This window comes from Malaclemys terrapin, chromosome 18 (genome assembly GCF_027887155.1).
Source record: "Malaclemys terrapin pileata isolate rMalTer1 chromosome 18, rMalTer1.hap1, whole genome shotgun sequence".
Taxonomy (NCBI): domain Eukaryota; kingdom Metazoa; phylum Chordata; order Testudines; family Emydidae; genus Malaclemys; species Malaclemys terrapin.
In genome coordinates, this window is record NC_071522.1 from 19,956,638 (window position 1) to 19,976,594 (window position 19,957).

General features: G+C 51.9%; 1 long non-coding RNA gene across 3 annotated transcripts in view; it reads left to right on the forward strand.

The window, feature by feature from the left end:
* Nucleotides 1-19,704, forward strand: part of LOC128825554 (uncharacterized) — a 42,338-nt gene extending 22,634 nt beyond the window's left edge. For 2 of the 3 annotated variants that reach the window (XR_008442688.1, XR_008442690.1), the window contains 5 exons: nt 1,806-1,910; nt 2,161-2,519; nt 8,739-11,669; nt 13,703-13,853; nt 19,625-19,704. This is a non-coding gene — a long non-coding RNA (uncharacterized LOC128825554). The remainder of the gene's footprint in view (nt 1-1,805; nt 1,911-2,160; nt 2,520-8,738; nt 11,670-13,702; nt 13,854-19,624) is intronic. The other variant, XR_008442689.1, reaches the window with a different exon arrangement.
* The last annotated feature ends 253 nt before the right edge of the window (nt 19,705-19,957 follow it).

A 19,957-nucleotide genomic window follows, 5' to 3' on the forward strand; every position in this document is an offset into this window, starting at 1 on the left:
CTGGGGGGAGGTTTTAACCTCCCCATTCAGCACCAAAGTCCATGCTTACTCTCCTGGGCGCCAGCTAGCTGGGCAGCGTGTGATGTCCCAGGTTCAGGTGATCCCCAGGGAGTGGGGTTGTGCCTGGGTCTGGGCAGAGACTGGGGGACGGGAGAGCTTTTAAATGGAACATTCACAAATTCAGTCTGGGATGGGACGAGAAACCCTCCCCTCATGGAGTCTATAGGTGCCAATGAGGCTGGCCCGTGGGGTGATTTGGTAGCAGATAAATCCCAGGATGTCATTTCAGTGCCATGTCACTCCTACAGTCCAAACTGAGAATCTGCCCCCTACATTAGCTCTCATCCTGGTCTCTAATAGTTAGAAGTTAATTAATTAATCACTTGGCGATTGCCTGTTCTGTTCATTCCCTCTGGGGCACCTGGCATTGGTCACTGTGAGAAGACAGGACACTGGACTAGATGGACCTTTGATCTGACCCAGTATGGCCATTCTTATGTTCTTATGCTGCCTAGTGCATAGGGCACTGGACTGGGACTCAGGAGAACTTGGTTCAGTTCCCAGCTCTGACACTGCTTTGCTGGGTGACCTTGGGCAAGTCACTTTCCTCCTTGCATCTGTTTCCCCACTGTAAAACGGAGATAATGATACCCACCTCCTTTGAGATCTATGGCTCAAAAGTGCTATAGATACCATAGGTGGTATTAAGATTTAATATCCCTGCCAAAGTTTTTGTAATCATTAGTTATGATAATGGTGTATAGTCTTGGTAAGTGTTCGTTTGTGTTCATTGCCGGGGTTTTTATTTATTGTGAGATGGGGGATGGTTGATGCATGGAGGGATGTTGGAGGACTGATGAGGGGACGTTAGGGACATGCATATCAGGGGATCGGGTGTCTAGAGCAGGGATGCTGTGTGGGGCTTAGTGCAATCAGGCAGTTTCACACGCAGATGGCAGGTTGTGTGTCTAACTGGCAAGGGCCATGCCTGGCTTGCAAGATTTGCATACACAACTGGGGCAGATGCATGTGCAAATCTCATGTGCCGTTGCACATGCCCAGGGCAGAAAAGCTCCTTTTACAATCATTAAATCGTTAACACAGGAGTTCTACTCCTCGCTCCAGGTGTGCCACGATGAAGTCAAGAGGGCCACCACCAGCTCAGAAATTTCAACTGTCATTAACACATTCTGAGGGGGGGTCTCTTAAATCAGTGGGCGCCCCTGCTGTGCATCCCATGAAGAGAAGGGGACCCTTAATGTGTGTACACATCATGGTTCCTCCATGGTCAGAAATTGGAGGCACTTCTGTTGGGGCGTTGGAATATTGCCAAACTCATGAGTGCCAAAATCCGGAGCCAAGCCCCAGAAAATCACGAGATTGACTTAAAATTTGTGAGATTTTTTTTTAAATAGTAAATTTTGGGCTCTCTTATTTGCCTTCTGGATCCACTTGCTTCACACTTCCAACCTTCTCTTTGCAGCCACGGGGGTTAAACACATGCTTACGGCACAGAGTATGGCAAGCTGAGATGTAACTCAACAGCGCACCAGGGTGCCACGCACTAATTGTCCAGGTGGACCCTGTTGCTGCACACTAAAAGTTCCCTAGCGCGTTTTGACCTACTGCTGTTTGCTGGGGGTGGGGGGTGTTAAATAAAAGCTGAGATTCCCCTGCAATCTCTTAAATCCAGCAGCTGGGGGTGGGGGGAGAGGGGTTGTTAAAAACACCAAATATCGCGAGATTTGTGATCAAACCGCAAGAGTTGGCAACACTGCGTTTCTCTATCTGTTCATTCATCTGAGCTTTGAATGCAGAGAGAAGCACCCCACTCTTCCCACTGACATAAAAGAGGAACATAACAAATGGGCGTTGCACACATGAATGTCAAGGAGAACCCACCAGTTACGGTAATTCCTGTGTCAGCATTACGGTACAAGGTCTGCCTGACATGTGCCATGGCAGAAGAATCTGCCGAGGGAAGGCAGAACAGTAGTTCTAGGAACCAGTCATTTCGTTGTTCCTAATTTTTCAGAATGACTTGTCTGAGATAATCTCTGAGCAATAACATGGCTCGGAGCAGAGGTCAAAGCTAGCACCATTTTAGCTCGCTCTGATTTATTATGAATGAATGATTATTGTTTATTTGTATTCTCGGAGAGCCGAGGAGCCCCCTTCCTGGACGAAGACCCCATGGTGCTGTCCAAACACAGAGCAAAAAGACGGTCTCTGCCCCAGAGAGCTGGCAATCTCAGTATACGAGACAACAAATGGATACAGACAGAAGGGGAAGTACAAGGAAACATTGGTCAGCCTGATAGGCAGCGGGTTTGAAAATTCTGACCTATCTTACAGGGCTTTGTCGGTAAATAAAAGGCTAATAAGAGGCAGGAAAAGTCCAAGTCTCAACTTCGTTTCCCAAAGACACTGATCCTTCTCACAGTGCTGCTGGGAGGAGCATCAGCAGAAATCCCCCGTTATGTACCTGTTCATAGCGTCTGATCTGGCAAGGATCGAAGGTAAGAGACAGGTTTCTAGATGGGGTAACTCAGTCCCCTAGAAGGGACAGGGGATATAAAGCCAAACGTTGGATTCGCCACTGAACGTAGGTGGGCTCAGGTGACCAGGTCTCTGACACCTCGTGTGTCAAGCCATGAGGTGGGGTCCAGACAGAACTTCCCCGCTGGCGTGTCGCAGAATTAGGTGCCTCGTGTGTGTTTTACATCTTCCCCTCCGGCACCCAAAGCTGGCCGCTGTCAGAGAACAGACCTGAGTCCAAGCAGCCCCTCGAAAGCGGGGAGGTTTGGATCCAGTTTGGACCCATCACTAAAGACGGGGATAAGGACCCTTCCGCCGCCCCCTCCCCCATGGGGGGTTGTGAGGCTCAGCTCCGCTGTGTTTGTAGACGGGATTGCAGGCCCGGCGGAGGCACAGAGCAGGATTAATTTCTTGAATGGGTGTCAAGTTCTCTATGAGCTCAGTTCTGCAACCAGCATAGGTGATGTCTGCAAGTGACAGTAATAAACAGGGATGCTGGAAAATGGGTCTGAAATGAATGAGACAGCTTGTAGCTGGGGTCTGGGGAGATGTATGTCCGGCCTTGGGGCTTGAAGGGCAACATGGACAGAAACACCCCTCTCCCCACTGCCAGCTAATCCACGGCAAGGTAGGTGAGGGCTGCCCTCCGAAAGGGACTGTCAGGTTGCTGTCTGGAGAGCAGACCCGGCGAGGCAAGAGGGGTTACAGCTAAGCAAGCAGCCCCGATGGAGGTGCTGGGATGTGGAGTGGGGTAAAGCTCCTTCGGGCCTACAAAGTTCCAGAGGGAGGAAAGAATTTAACCTTTTTGCCCCTGATTAATTATTCGTTCTCTAATCCTCTGCCCCTGAAACATGACCTGCTTGGGAACCAGCAAAGCCTGTAATGAATTCAGATTTATTAGCTGAGGTCCGTACAGGGCTTTGATCATGCCGCGCGCTGTATAAAGCCCGAATACTGGCACTAAGAGATGACGGTGATGAGCATTCTGGGAGATCCGAAGGATATGTCTGCACTACGGCTGCTGTAGGGCCGTACTATAGATGCTTCCTGGGGGAGGGTTCCGCTGATGCGGTTAATCCATCTCTCCGAGAGGCGGGAGCTAAATTGACAGAAGAATTCTTCCGTCGACCTGGCCGCATCTACGCTGGATTCTAGTTTGATCTAACTACGGTGCTTGGGGCACGACATTTTTCACAACGTAGCTAGGCCAATGTAATTCTGAAGTGTAGACCAGGCCTAAGATGACTAGAGAGAGCCCACTGAGGACTCAAACATCCCAATCTGGAGGAAGAAATCTACGCGTCTAGACCCATCGTGCATTTTTGGCCCCGCTTTGGGCTTGTGTACATGGGGACGCTCAGGAAAGTGAAGATGAATTAACTAAAGGTGTGACGTTAAAGCGCAGCAAACCCGTGTGGACGCTCTTATTTAGAAGTAATGGGCTTTAACTTCAAACCTGAGTTATTTCCTCTGACCTTTCCCATGAAGACCCACCCAGCCGGGAGGTGAAGAACAACCTGATCAAGACATTTCAAATCCCCTCACTTCCATCGCAGCAGGAATCTTAATCAGTCACCGCTTCAAAGAGCTCTGCTGGAAACAGGCTGAGACAGTCACTTGCTATTTACTCCGCATCTCTCTAAGGTCTCTGTGCAGCTCTTATCAGTGTGGCAGGATCACTTTACATAGGACTTAGCTTCATCAGTGCCCTAGAGGAGAAAAAACAGCAAGCCCTTGTTGCCCAGGGAATCTCTGGCTTCTGCTTTCTTTCCTTGCATTTACACATTTATCCTGCAGTAAAACTATCTGAACAGGAAGAAGACCCTTGTGTCACTCTTCAGACCCCATGTAACTGAGCAAGCAGCAACGGAGGCCTAAGGATGCCCTGGTGCTCGAGGTTTTAGGTGTAGGGCAGGCCTTAGCAAAGATGGAGCTAATGAGCCCCATCTGGTTTGATTGCCAGGGTGAATCAGCAGAATCGCTCTGCAACTCCGCACAGCATCCTAAAGCCTGACCCCTGCTTATTTCCTCCCATAATGCATCTATAAAGGGGGAGTGGCTTTCACGTGGGGGAGAGGCCAAGAGTGCCTGTGACATGACTAATTCATGAAACGGTAAAGTTAAAAGAAAGGAAACAGGGCCCTAAGGACCAGTCCCCACAATGAGGTGTAATAAGCCCTCCTCAGGGAAGTGCTCTAGTCTGCAGAACGTCGTTAGAAGTCCACAGAGTCTTATTAAGATACCTGAATGCAGCCAGAATGTAGAGGAGTTTGATTTTTTTCCTGGACAGATTACAAGGTGTTATTAGACTTGTTTTGAAGCTCACCGGTGACAGCACAAGAGCTGAAGAGCTTGCGGTGATAAACTCTCTCCTCAAAACAGCCATGGGCCTGCCCCGTCAGTTATGAATCATCATAGTTTATTATTATTACCCACGCATACAAGGTGCCCATCCCCACGGTATCTGGGTGCACGTGTGAGAGTTTTGTTGGCCAGCGGAATGACTGTTGCCGCTTGCATTGTGACTTCTGTGAGTGCGCCAGCCATTATGGCTAGCTCCACCTAGAACGGGACGAGGGGCTGGAGTATAAAACACAGCGAGGCGTATGTGTTGCATTGTGTAAACAGTGCAGGTGTATGTTGTGCCACTGGGGAAGATAAATATGTAGGATTGAAATTAGAACTGGTGGAAGGCGCTGTTCTGTTGACATCCCTGCTTGCAACAGATCTGGCCGTACTTCCACATGGCGTGTGAAGGAAGTGGGTTGGTATAGTGGATCCATAGCTGGGACAGGTGACTGCTTGACCCCTGTAAGCCTGGCAGATCCATCCCTTTGGGAACTGATGATGTACGAATCACCAAGGTCTCTCATCCAAGTGTTGATCTAGCTCAATCCTGCTTAGCTTGGGAGATCTGACTGGTTTGTAATGATAAAACAAGCCGTGAATTACTGCAAAGAACTGGAAGGACTCACTATTGCAACTCTTCCATTATTTGGTGTTTTTCATGAAGGCCCAGCTGTTGGGATCAGGTTATTACCTGAGAATCTCAGCTTTCATTATAGCGACTGTCACAGAGTGTGGGGGGACACAAGGCCCTGCACCCCTGGCTTCCTATGATTCACCATGACTCTCATCCAGCCAGTAAAGCAGAAGGTTTATTTAGACGACAGGAACACAGTCCAAGACAGGTCTTGCAGGCACAGACAACAGGATCCCCCCCCCCCAATTAGGTGCATCTTGGGGTCCCAGGGCACCACAGCCCCCTTGGGGGGGGTCAGAGCCCCGTCTGCCTCCCAGCCATTTCACCAGCCAGCTCTGAAACTCTCCCCCCAGCGTCCCCTCCCACAGCCTTTGTTTCAGTTTCCCCGGCAAAGGTGTCACCTGGCCTCTAACCCCTTCCTGGGTTCTCATGTTACATGCTCAGGTATTCTCCCTCACGGCCAGTCTCCCATCCCCCAATGCAGACTGTCCTAGCCACACTCGCCAACACTCCCCACTCAGCATTCAAAGACCACAGTAAGAACAGTCCCAGTTCGTCACAGCGACACACCAGCTCTGCCGCTGTTAAGGCCGGGCACTCCTTTCTGGTTCTGAAAAAGCTTGAAAATGTGATTCCTAAGCTCACTAATGACAGGAGGCAAATGAAAAGAACGTCTAAGACTTAATATTTTTAAATCATTATTTTCAAGCTGATCTCGTGATTTTTAAGGCCTGATCACAATTTCTGAACATTTCGGGTTGGCAGCACTGCCAGGCCGGATCTGGCGTAAACAGATGGAGTTGCGCTGAAAGTCAGTGGAGCTACGCTGATATTTACATCAGCTGAAAATCTGGCCCATCTGTCCTAACACAGGGATCAGCTGTGCATGCCCAGAAACAGGTTTGAGCAGAGTAACACAAACACACAGGTTTCCTCAGTGACTCAGGCCAGGCCTACACTAAAATATTAGGTCAACCCAACTACGTTGCTCAGGGATGTGAAAAATCCACACCCCTGAGTGACGTAGTTAAGCCGACCTCAGCAGCAGCATAGACAATGCTAGGCCGACAGAAGAATTCTTCAGCCAACCTAGCTGTCTCCTCTTGGGGAGGTGGATCACCTACAGGATCGGTGTGCCCTCACTGAGCCCTCTGGCCAAGTGACTCACTAAACCTTAATCCCTTCCAGGGTAACAAAAGGCCAAACAAACAAAAGGTTCTTCCACCCGCTGGGCCTCGCTTCAGCCCATCCTGCGGGCTCAGCTCCAGCCCTCTGGGCTCCCTTCCAGTCCCTCTGCTCTGGGGCAGAGCCCTGACTCCCGGCTGCTTCTCGGGAGCCCTTCCAGATCCCGCTTCAGGACCTGCCACAGCAGCCCACACGCTCCCTGTGGTTCCTCCCCACACTGAGCCCTCTGCCCTTTTAAAGCCCAGGTGTTTACCAGGCTGTCACATGACCCCATTAGTCCCGCCCCCTCCAGCTGAGAGGCAGCTAATTATGGCCCTGGCAGGGCTGGTCCACTTTCCAGACTGCCTGTGGCAGTGCGTCCTCCCTGCGATCGGAGGTGTGATGGCAGCTCGGGTGGGCACACCCATGCTAGCTAGCATGGCTAAAATTACCAGGAACGACAGTGGCATGACCTTCAGCCCAGCTACAAGCCTGCCGGGACCCCTGGGTATGTACTGTGTTTCTAGCCCACGCCTCTGAGTCTTCACTGCTATTGTTAGCTGCACTGGCCAGATCAAAGCTAGCGTGGGTATATCTACCCAAGCTGCAACCACACCTCTGACAGCAGCGGAGCCCACCCAAAACTCTTCCCCCCACTTGGACGTATTGCTAAGGCGGAAAGTGAAGCGGCTAAGTAGTAGGATGTGGGTGAGCTGAGAACCCAGGCCAGGTTCACAAACTGGGGCTGAGTGTCAGGGCCGGCTCTAGGATTTTTGCCGCCCAAAGCAAAAACAATTCCCCCCCCCGCCTTATTTAATTACCCTGCCCCCGGCCCCCCCTCAACTCCACCCCTTCCCCAAATCCCCAGCCCTGCCTCCTCCCCCCAGGCTCTCAAACCTAGGAGGGAGGGAGGGAGGGGGAGAAGCGGCGCTGCGCCACGGCCACTCGGGATCTCCCCCTCCCTCCCAGGTTTGAGAGCCTGGGAGGGAGGGCGAGTAGCGGCGCGTGAATCAGCTGTTTCGCGCGCTGTGGCAGCAGCAGCGGAGGTGAGCTAGGGCGGCCGGGGCACATTTTTAGGGGCGGCATTCTGGCCCCTAAAAATGTGCCACCCCAAGCACCAGCTTGTTTTGCTGGTGCCTAGAGCCGGCCCTGCTGAGTGTTGATCCAAGTCTGGGGCTATATCTTCACAGCACAAAATGGGAGGTTTTGCATGGAGATCGCTATCTTGCTGTGAAATCCCAGAGGCAAGGCACTGGGCATTTTACTCCGTGCAGCTAGTTGAGATCAACACTAGGTTGACTGTGTTGGAGGAGGGGGCTTGTAGGGCTGACCTCAGCTAGCTACATGAAGGAGTCCACAGGCCTTCCACTGTTGCGCGGTTTCTAAACTCAGTTGACTTTCACTGCAAAGTCAATAAAGTTCTTGCAGAAAGTACAAAGTGGGTTAGATTCTGATCAGGAGTCAGGATGGACAAGAGTGGAATTCTGCTCTCTCGGTTCATCAGAGTTCAGCAGTTGCTCGGGTTAAAGACCTCAATCGCTGGATGGGAGCAGGCGGTATAGAGCTCAGCAGAGCACAAACCAAGAGTGATAAGGAGAAGAAAAGTCACGAAGGGGTTGAGTAATACAGAGAGCTGGCTGGAAAGACCAGTTGGTAGGGATCGGCTTTCAGATGTGCTCCCACACCCAGTTCCTAATGGACCTGCACGTCTACATGATGAAACCCAGCCTCACCATTGGCTCTGACTGGGATTCCCGCTGGTGGCTTAGCGGAGAGGTCACGGACTGATGGGCCGTGGTGAATGAACTCTTACCACATGCCGCCACGTAGTCCTGGCACAGCAGCGGGCACACCATGTGGAAAGGTAGCCTTGCTGCTGCCCAGGCTTTCGATAAATCAAGGGCGTTGGTTTCCAGGGCTGTAGAGGCAGCATCAAAATACATTTTATTTTTAAGATAAAGCCCAACCTTGTTCTGAGCACAGGGGAAATCCACCCCCAACCCACCAGCGGGAGGACCAGTCTGGAACTCATTCTGTTCCCTCTCTGTTGCAGATCGCTGGTGCGTTTGGTAGGAGTGCCCTGAACAAGAGCTACCAGGGCTTGGCTGTGCTGGCATTGAGGCCTGGTGTATTTCACAATGCTGGCTCATCACACAACCGGAGTCTTGCCACTGTGTTGACAGTAGTGGTGGGCAGACTCCCCAATTTTGGGAAGCTTCATCAATTTGGCTGCAAATCTTCTGAGAGCCCCTGGCTCAGAAATGCGGTAGGAGTTGTGATCCTGATAAGAATCCCAGGCCTTCTACTTTGTGAGGTGCAGAAGGGCAGGAAAATGACCCAAACAAACCCAAAGCTCAAACAAGCGTCTTCGATCAAGTGTTCAGTCAGGTTCGTATTTGATCAGAACCAGTACAACATCCTTAGTGGACACAGCCACCTTTCCTGAACACACAATGTACGGACATTCGTCTCCACAAAAATTCATCATCCCTGAAGTCTGCAGACATGTTCAGGTTCTGTGCCAGCTCTCTTTCTCTTGTGATCTGCACTGACAATGCATACACACAGGTCAACCAGCCTCTGCCCTGTGTTGAGATGAGTTCCTGTCTGCATCCTGTAAAACTTGCCCATACCGGTATTGCCCTGGCCTCTTCTTTTGTCATTCAGTGTTGCACGCATTCTAAAACAATATGCATTTCCTCACCTTTTGGGGGCGAAGCCAGACTTTGAGGCACCTGCTCCCCTACTTGGTGTAAACTTTGCTTGTGCCAATCAGAAACGAACACAAACAGGTTTTGGGCCCCGTCCCCTATGACACTTCTATGATGTCATACTTGGTACTTTATGGGCCTGCCTGCCATGTGCAGGCAGGGAGAGGAGAAAGAAAAACGAATCCTGTGTATCCTGTGTACACCCGTAACCGAGCCTGATCACCTCGAAGCCTCTCTCTCAGCTCACGTGTTTCAAACAGAGTGTCTACGTTTGCCGGTCGTTATGCGTTGGTTTGTATTTGTAAGTATCAGTTATTACTAAATGCTGCATCTTTGTTTATAAATATTGTTAGTAGATATTTTAGTCATTGTGTGTTTTAAGTTTCATTAACTCTATTAGCTAATCAAATGCTGCTCCCTTACCCTTGTAATTATCCCCAATAAAACGTTAAATTGATTAATTTTAGTTGTGTGTGTGTGTGTGTCTGCAGTTTGCATCGTGACCCATACTCTCCTTGCATCCCTTACCAATATAGTCTATTGCCACGTGCAGCCTGGTAAATAACAGGCCTGCATTTTCTTTCGCCCCTGCGTGCCCATGGCAATCCACACCCTGAAGACCTTACATTGGCAAACAGGTTACACTAGGAAAATTAGAGGTGGGAATAACGTGGTGTGTATTCCTCTCTCTCCTTTCCTACTCCCCTTCCTCTTATCCAATTGCATGGAGCTGAGATTTAGCCATGTGGCTTAAATGGATTAAAAAGTAGTAACGCTGCGTCACAAAGGTCACATCTGGACTGTCCCAGAGTTTGGGCCAGGGCTTTGATTTGGCTGATTATTGACAAAAGGGCCCGCTGTGAAGGCTGGAGCCTGATCTATTACCTCAGAACACCGCCGTAACTAAAAAACAAGGAAATCCCAGAGCAGCTGTCTCACCCAGCACTATCCCAGACCCAGAGCGTCTGCCCACGACCATCAACACACTTAGCAAATCCTAACAAATTCACTGTCGCTCTCAGCGCCCTCAGCGCACACCGCAAAGAAATGACAAGCCAAACTACAGTATTTCACTTCCTAGGACTGATTACATTTCCTAGCTTGATTATGATTAAAAGTACTGTACTAATAAATAAAAAATGACCACATGAATTAACTCATATTAGTGATGCCTTAGATTTTGCTACAGGGTAAAACTTTCAGAGGCGTCTAAATGCCATAGGAGATTTTCACTAAGACTTAGACTCCTATGTTCAAAGTGACAGACACCAGGAGCCAGATTTTTAAAGGTATTTAGGCACCTAAAGATGGAGCTAGGCACCTAGCAAGGTGTTCAAAAGCACTAGGCGCCGAACCCCAATTGATTTCAAGCCCAGGTGCTTAGGCACTTTTGAAAATTCTATTAGGTGCCTATTTGACAAAGGTATTTAGGCACCCAACATTGCAATCTGGCCCTAAGAAGTCAAAGTCTCAGTAAAATTCAGTGGGACATAACAGCCCCTAAGTGACTTTGGCCACTCACACTGTAGGAGTATATTTTGAGGCATTTATCTGCCAGAGGGATCAGAATAGAAGGCCAGAGCCATACAGTACATTACAGGAGCAGGTGATGAAAGGGATAAAAATCACCATAACCTCCCCGTACACCATGTCCCCTCCTCCCCCTTTATTGGCCTGGCTCATTCAAACCGGCTCAGAGAGATCCTGTGGGTGCCGTTGTCTGTCACTATCTGTCCGGTGCTCTGACGGGCCTGGCTCGGAGAAGTGCCGAGTGCAGCCGGCGTTGTGAGCGCTCAGCATCCCGGCGGCCCGTTTCGCAGTTCGCATTTCATGCTGCTGTCGGGGGAATGTCTGGATCGTCTCAACCAAGTTCTGAGACCAGAACATCCAGAACCTTCCAGATCGATTTCCCCTGATGTTTGGGATGCAGCGTGCCAGGGGTCGCACAGACTGGTCTGCCAGGTACCACAGGCTGCCTCTCTAGCGATCTTCCTGCCTCTGATGCATTCAGGGTGGATTATGGGTAACGAGGACATCTGTTCCCAAAGGGGAGTGGGTTAGGAGCTGGGCAGAGGCCATTTCCCTGCCGCTACCACCTCTGCTTCTGTTGCAGCCCAAGTCCCTTCACGGAGCACTTCAGGCTGCAGTCAGTGGCACTGAAACATCAGCGAGGCTCAACAATGCTGCGGTGGCGCACGAATTGGCACAAGAGTACCAGGGCGCAGGGGACAAAGTCGAAATGTCCGTGGACGTTGGCAGCTTGCTGGTGAGAGGTGAGCGTGTTTTTCCTAGCCCTGTCCCTCTGCCGTCATGAGGCCTGTGTGATTTAGCCTGGCCTGGAATGCAGCATGCAAGTGGGATAGGAAACAGAGACCAAGCCCTTGGTTCAACAGCAGGCACCGGAGTGCCGTGTTTTTTCCGGGTTACTGTGAACCTTTAACACACTAAGCACCGGTGTGAAAAGCAGGGCCTGGCCCATGCCTAGGTGCTGTGGAATGTGCCTCTGGCTGAGGAATGCACCAGGACCTGATTCTGATCCCTTTAAAGTCAATGTGAAAATGTCCTTTGCTTGCGGTGGTACAGGATCAGGCCGCTGCGGAAGAGAGAATTGCTCCGCCCCCACCCAGGAGAGCGAGCCCCTGCCTGGCTACGAAGCTCAGGAGAGCACACATCACCAGTAAACCCTGGCAGTGTGAGGTGAGGGATCCCCAGGAGGGTAAATAAGAACTAGCTGAGGAGACAGGAGACGCTTGCTCCCTCAGTGACAAGTATCTGTCTCAGGCCCTCGTATGGCCCGTCACCAGCCTCACCGTCTTTCATGGATTTCTCCTCACAACCCCTCTGCAAGGCAGGGCTGGGCTGGGATCCCATTGTCCAGAAGGGGAACCGAGGCCCAGAGACGCTGACTGACTTGCTTAAGGTCCCACGGGAAGTTTGTGGTAAAGCAGGGACTTGAACCAGGCTCTCCCAAGTCCCAGACTAGTACTTCACCCACTGGCTCATGCTTTTCTCTCAAACAGTGCCCCCCCCCCCCAAACCACCCACCCACCCACCCACCCACCCATGCCTAACAGTCCAAACTTGCACCCCACCCAGCAGCTACATCTAATTCCATGGCTTTAGATGAAAGCCACCCCTTTTCCTTCATGGCAAATCCTCCATATTAATCTCCCCTGCCATCACCCAAACATATTCTTCCAGCCGCCAGCCACGCTGGCCCCAGGCCAGTTCCTAGCACATTCCAAGGAGTCCACATTCCAGAGTCTAAAACCACTTTTACCATCTCAATAAACAAAAGGGTCCTATTGCCCATCAACTCCACAGAGCGCATGAAAAAACTTTGGCCTCCTCTGGTGAGATGACCCCCAAACTCCTTTCTGTCCTGCCCAGCGTAGAAGAATCAGACAGTTCCTTGTTTATGTTCGTTTCCTCCCTCTCCCCCTTTGTCTGGAAGATCATTGGGGCAGGGACGGTCTCTCAGGCCTGCTCTGCCCACAAACTAGCACCAGTCTGAGGCCTTGTCTCCCTGCAGTGTTTTAACTTCAGGTGTGATTTGAAACCACTTTCATTACATTAGGGCCAAAGGCACTTGTATTTTGGTTTAAACCAGGCTTATGCTGAGTTAGTTTACCCTTGGTCTACGCTACAAAGTTTTGCAAACATAGCTACAAGTGTAGGGGGAAATCACCCTCCCTGGCCTACATAGCTGTGGCATCAAAACCCCTGTGTAGACACAACAATACTAAGAGAAGAGTGCTTTGGGAGCATTGCTGATATTGTTCAGGGAAGTGGTGCGGCTGTGCCGGCAGAACTACTTTTGTGGGCCCATCCTGCATCTCCACTACGGGGCCTTGCCAGCAGAGCTGTACCAGCAAAGGCTCCATCATGTAGACAAGCCCCGAAATCGATTTAAGACCAGATTTAAGCTGAGCTGAAATAAGCCACTCTTAAACTGAAATAGGAGTGTCAACACAGGGGGTTGCTCTAATTGGATCTAAATTAGTATGTAGAGAAGGTCAGCATTTCAACTTGAGTGGCTCATTCTGATTTGGCTTCATCCAGTCAAAAAAAATTGCATGAAGTTAAAGCAAAATGTGTCCACATGGGGCTGTGAGCCAGTTTAACTAAACCAGTTTAACAACCTGATAAACCGGTGCCACTTGGGTGCGTAGACGAAGGCACATTCTGTGTGTGTACAACACCTGGTGCAACAGGGAGCCGCATCTCAATTTGTATATGTATATAATACAGGCGCTACTGTAATATATAGGACCATTGACACTGGTTTCCACCTGATTCCCATTAGATTATGGCACTTGCTCCTCGGTGCCTGGAGGTGACACCGATGCACCGTGGCCATGGCAAGCCGCAGAGCGGAAGAACGGAGACCCAGCATGTGCCGGAAGCCTGATCTCAGAGGGCTGGGTGTTGTGCATGGCAAGTTGTGTCACAACCAGGTGCGTGTCGGTGAGATCCTGGCTCATTTTAATCAGGGGAAGGAAGTTCTATGGATACCGCTAGCACAACAGAAGGGCAAGGGAGTGAGAGAACACGGGTGCCCGCAGTCTGAAAACCGATACATGGACCCAGCTGTGGAGGTGAGACAGGGAGAGCTAATGTGATGAATGTGCCAATAAGCCACATCAGTTGCTCTAGGCCAAGCTGATGATAGATAATATTGTACCTTGATCATAGGCATGCGCAGCCCGTTTCATTAGGGTGTGCACCCAGGGAGCCCCACCCTGCCCTAGCCCCACCCCCATCCTGCCCCCATCCACTCCCTCCTACTTCCCGCCCCCCTCAGAATCCCCAACCCCCCCTGCTCCTTGTCCCCTACCACCTCCTGGGACCCCTGCCCTTAACTGCCCCCCAGAACTCCTCCTCCTATCTAAGCCTCCCTGCTCCTTGTCCCCTGACTGCCCCCCTAGGACCCTACCCCCTACCAGTCCCCTGACTGCCCCGACCCTTATGCACATCCCTGCCCCTAGACAGATGCCCAGGACTGCCACGCCTATCCAACCGCTCCCCACCCCCTGACAGGCCCACCCCAGAACTCCTGACCCATACAACCCCCTCTGCTCCCTGCCTCCCCTAACCCCTCTCCAACTCCTGCCTCCTGACAGCCCCCCCCAGAACTCCTGACTCATCCAACCCCCCAGCTCCTTGTCCCCTGACCACCGCCTCCAAAGACCCTCCCCAATTGCCCCCCCAGGACCTTCCTTGCTCCCTGTCCCCTGCCTGCCCTGACCCCTATCCACCCCCTGCCCCCTGACAGACCATGGGACTCCCATGACCCATCCAACCCCCCCTGCTCCCTGACTGCCCCCTCCAGAGACCTTCTGCCCCTAACCATCCCCCCGGGATCCCACCCCCTATCCAACCCACCCTGCTCCCTGTCCCCTGACTGCCCCCACCCCTTATCCAAACCCCCTGGCCATGACCCCTTACCATGAGATGAGGGTCCTAGCCTCCCCACGGAGCCAAACACTGCCCCGCAGAAGCACGCAGCCCCAGCTCCACAGGTGGGATGGGAGACAGAGGGGCTCAGGCCAGCTCCACACAGAGTGGGCTCAGGGCTTCAGCCCTGCAACTTTTGCCACTAGGGTGGCTGGGGCACCCGAGATGGGGACTTCAACCCCACATCTTCTGCCAGGGTCCAGGGCTTCTCCTCCCTGCCCCAGTGTGGTTCCTCCGCCCCCCACTCCAGTGCAGCTCCTGCCAGGGTCCGGGCTTCTCTCCCCTCCCCCCCAGTGCAGCTCCTGCTCGGGTCCAGGCTTCTCCCCCCACCCTGCCAGTGCAGCTCCTGCCAGGGTCCGGGCTTCTCTCCCCTCCCCCCCGGTGCAGCTCCTGCTCGGGTCCAGGCTTCTCCCCCCACCCCGCCAGTGCAGCTCCTGCCGGGGTCCAGGCTTCTCCTCCACCCCCACTCCCTCCCCCCACGTGGGTCCAGCCCCATCTGGGGCTTCTCTTCCCCCACCCCCGCATGGCTCCTGCCGGTATCTGGAGTTTCTCCCACTGCCAGGGCCGGCTCCAGGCACCAGCTTACCAAGCAGGTGCTTGGGGTGGCCACTCCGGAGAGGGGGGGCAGGTCCAGCTATTCGGCAGCAATTGGGCAGAGGGTCCCTCACTCCCGCTCGGAGCGAAGGACCTTCCGCCGAATTGCCGCCGCAGATCGCGATCGCGGCTTTTTTTTTTTTTTTTGGCTGCTTGGGGCGGCCAAAACCCTGGAGCCGGCCCTGCCCACTGCACCCAGCCCTAGCCTAGCTGGGCTCCTTTGGGTCACCTGCTGCCTACTGTGGCCGGAGTGGAGCCTGGCTGGCAGGGAGCAGCCATACACGTGGACGCCATGGCCACCAGCCCAAGAGGTGCGGGGCAGCCCTAGGCAAGCAGGGGCTGATAGCCCTGCACTCCCGCCCACACCTAACCCTAAGGCTTTTTTTGTGTGTGTATGTGTGTGACTCACTCAGCCCCTGCCGGAGCAGGGAGACAGGAAGCAGTTGATTTGAGCCTGCCCGGCAAACAGCTGAGGAGGGGAGGGGGGAGGAGCAGCCTTCCCAGACAGAGCTCAGGGCATTAGGGTGTGCCGGGGCACACCCGGCACACCCCGTGCGCATGCCTATGACCTTGATGTAGCACCATTTATCTTGAAGGCTGTCAGAGCATTTCCATACTGTACATAGGTAGCACATTCCACGCCACTGCCAGTTTCATAATGGAAGGTGGCAGCGGCACGTAGGCCAGGAAGCAAAGCAAAGAATGCCGTTTCTTACCAATACTGCAAGGCATTACAAGGAGGGAAGGTGGTAATTACCCCGACAGAAATATAACCAGGACACTGCATGTACCATCCCATCCTGTTTCAATGAGCACACAGGGTCATCAGCTTCGTCTCATCTGCCAGTCTTAGGTCTTTGCCCTGAATTTCCTGCTGGATTAGGTCAGGCCCTAGTTACGGGGATGTGCCGTTTGTGCCCAAAGATCCTTGCAGTTTGTTTAGGACCTAGAGGCTTGAGCAGAGATGAGGGCTCATTCCGCTGGGCATAGCACATACACTGATAGCAGTCTCTTCCTTGAGGTGTAGACAAAAGGCTGGAACACAGAAAATGTCATTGATAGGAACTGAAGCGTAGAGGGGCAGATCCTGAAACAGATATTTAGGCTCCTAAGGCCCTTTCATTTCAGTGGCCATTAGGAGTCTTTGAGGATCTGGGCCAGAGAGTTTTAAAGGCCAGATTTTCCAAGTTGACGTGTCTAAAGATGCATCTAGGTGGCTACTGGTGTTTCAAAAGTGCCAGACTCCCACTAATAGACACCTAAATATCTTTGGAAATCTGGCCCTAAGTGACTGGCCCAGGATGTCACAGAGTGTCTGTGGCAGAGCCAGGAATCCAACCCAGATCTCCTGGGTCTCAGTCCAGCATCTTCACCGCAAGCCCATCCCATCTTGTCTGTCTTTGGCCCATGGAAGTTGTGCTACCTGGCCAAACCTAGACGTCAGCAGTCCGCTAGCAATGATGCATCGGGTTGCTGCCTTGCATAACCCCCCCCCACTTTTCTTTTCTCAGCAAATCCTCAGCGTATGCCGTGCAGCCGGGCACACAAGCAGGGGGTGGGACCAGCTCCCCAGAGGGGCAGCGCTTGGTGGCAAGGATCATCTATCACCCTGAGTATGCCCATCTGTCTTCCAGAGCCCCCTCAGCTTGTGCCATCCGGGACCACGTGCTGGACAGCGGGGTCCAAAACCAGTGCCTGTAAGGGAGGTGCATCCTGACACTAGGGCTTTGAATGAGTGTGGGGACAGGTTTCAGGCTGGGTGTGAAGAAGGGGGGAAAATCCTATTTGGGGTTCACTCCTCCAGCAGGGGAAAGGGGGAGAGAGTGCAAGGGGGATGGTGGGGGGAGGAGGAAGGCACTGCTGTGGTTTCTTCTAATACTTGGGAAGCACTAAATGCCTGGAGGAGCTGGGCCTCAGATACTACAGAGACAAGGGCCATGCAAGTACCTGAACAGGTGGCCTGTGGGGTTCAGTGCACTGCTGATACAATTAATCACCCGCCTCCAGGACCCCACAATTGCAATCCTGATCTCCCTGGCTACCTGGGACACCTGTAAATGTTATCAGTGACCCTGTGCGCACAGTGCTATCAGGTGAGAAACTTGGGCTGGGTTCCCAGTTCCACTCGCCCCCGCCCCCCAAAGGGCTCTCCTAACACTCAGGCCCTAGGGGAGGAAGCGAGAGACACTAAGGTCAGCTGTCCTCAGCCAGCGAAGGTCACTCTGACAAAGCAGACTCCGTCATGCGTCTGACGAAGTGGGTATTCACCCCCGAAAGCTTATGCTCCAATACTTCTGTTAGTCTATAAGGTGCCACAGGACTCTTTGTCGCTTTTTATTCTGACAAAGGAGACTCGGAAAGTCGCAGGCACAATAGAGCTGTTCAAAGCTGCGTTTGCTGGCCAGGTGTGTGTGCTGGAAGGCATCCCCTTTGGAAGGTGGAAAATCCACCAGGAATGCCTCGGCGGGATAAAACTCCCTTTAGAGAGAGCAGAAACGGAGGCGATTACCCTGCCGCAGTCCAACACTTATGCACAGATAGGGACAAGCACTGAGCTACCACAGATCTCAGGGATAGATTATTTTTTAAAGTATTTACTGTACCATCTTTTTTTTTTAATTCTCTGGCTCCCCCGTGAGGAAAAACGGTGCAATGCAGCTTTCAACCAGCAATGCTGCTGTGAGGGGTTAAAAATATACCACGGCCCATGATCTTTTTTTACCCTTTTCCTTGTGGTTGCAGTGCAGTAGATTCCTTTCACTCCTCCCTCTAGCCTTATGCTCTTTCCTGCACGTGATCCTATTCTCTATCCCTCTCCCCCTTTGCTATAAGGAATCTGGAAAGAAGCACTGAACCCAGTCCTGGGGAATTTAGATTTAGTGAATTTCCCTTTATACTGACATTGGAAGAAACAACCAGGAGTCCAGGGGCACCTTAAAGACTAACAGATTTATTTGGGCATAAGCTTTCGTGGGTAAAAAACCCACTTCTTCAGATGCATGGAGTGAAAATGACAGATGCAGGCATTATATACTGACACATGGAGAGCAGGGAGTTACCTCACAAGAAAGGCCAGATCTGCAAAGGTATGTAGGCTCCTAACTTCCATACCTTTGAGAATCTGGATCAAAGTCCCCCGTTGAGCCAGTGCATCAAAATGGGTAAACGAATTCTAATGTTGGTGAAATGGCTGCTTAGAGGAAAGGCGCTCTGTAGAAACGATGGCTTGGCTAGATGTGATTCACACATTTTATACAGCTGAATATGTCCTAGTGACTGGAATGGTGGGGCGGGGGGGGGAGTGGGGGGAGGGGGGCAGGATCTGTCCAAATTATGGAGAAATAAGAGACACTGGTTGCCAGGATAAGAAATACGATTTTTTTAAAAAGTAGATGCTAGTGATATTGCAGATAAGAACTATAAGAGTAAAATTTCCAATCGTCTCACAGGGAGTTTTGGGCACTTTATGGGCATAAACTAACCCCCAAGAGTCACTAACTAGACCCCCATGTGAATTCTTCTGCTAGATCCCAGAGAAGAATGCACTCCCGTAAGGATTTGCTTGGGAGTGAATGATCTTAGTGTACGTTTTTCCATCAGGAGCAGCAATGTAGTGCTCCCTCAGAGAGAACTGGTTGGATTTGTATAAGTGAAAATGCTCAGGCAGAGAGAGCGGAGACCACAAGATAAAGTCTGAAAAACCATTCGAAGCCTTAAGAAGGCAGGTTCTGCTCTGGGGCTAGAATGGTCAGACATCACTTCAGAGCTTTGTGGCTTTCTTCCCAGCAGCTGCACCCCCAGCATTTGCCTGGCGTGTAGCATCCGTGGCTAGCTCTCCTCATCTGACCAAGGACCTAGCAACATGTGCCCAGAATTCTCCATCTGTAAAGCCAGGGCATGAGGTACTTGTCCTTCTGCCTCCGCCATCACCATCCATCACTGCCAATATAAGCAAGTCCTTCTCAACCACCATCCTCTGCCCTCCCCTGGGATTGTGCTAGTGGATGGGACCAGCCATGGCTGCCGACAGGTTAGGCTGGTGATTAGCACCCTGAACACCATCACTACGATTGGCTGCTGTTGTACTGCAGTCGGGGGAGCACTACAAGAACCCCTTCTCTCCCACATACTCTGTTTTTGTGGCTGGTAGCTCATCTTTCTGTCCTTGTCTCCACAGATGGCAGCTGGAGGAGCCTGTGTGTGCCCAGGAAAGAGAGCTGCTTTTCATTGAAAGAATCATTCCATCCACGATAAAACACCAAACCCGGCATCCCTATGCTGCATTCGCTAAGGTTGCTCCTTTTGTTCCATGGATGCAACCCTACCTTCTCACCTGACTGTGGGCACGGGTGCTTGTTGGGTTGGAGTTTGTAGGCCCTTGTGCCTCAATCTAACTGATGGAGCTACATTGGGTGCATGTTCTTACAGGCATGTGAGAATACATTTTCAGAGGTGCTCACGCGCCCTGCATGCTCCTTTGAATATGCAGTGTGTACCCAAGACCCTGCAG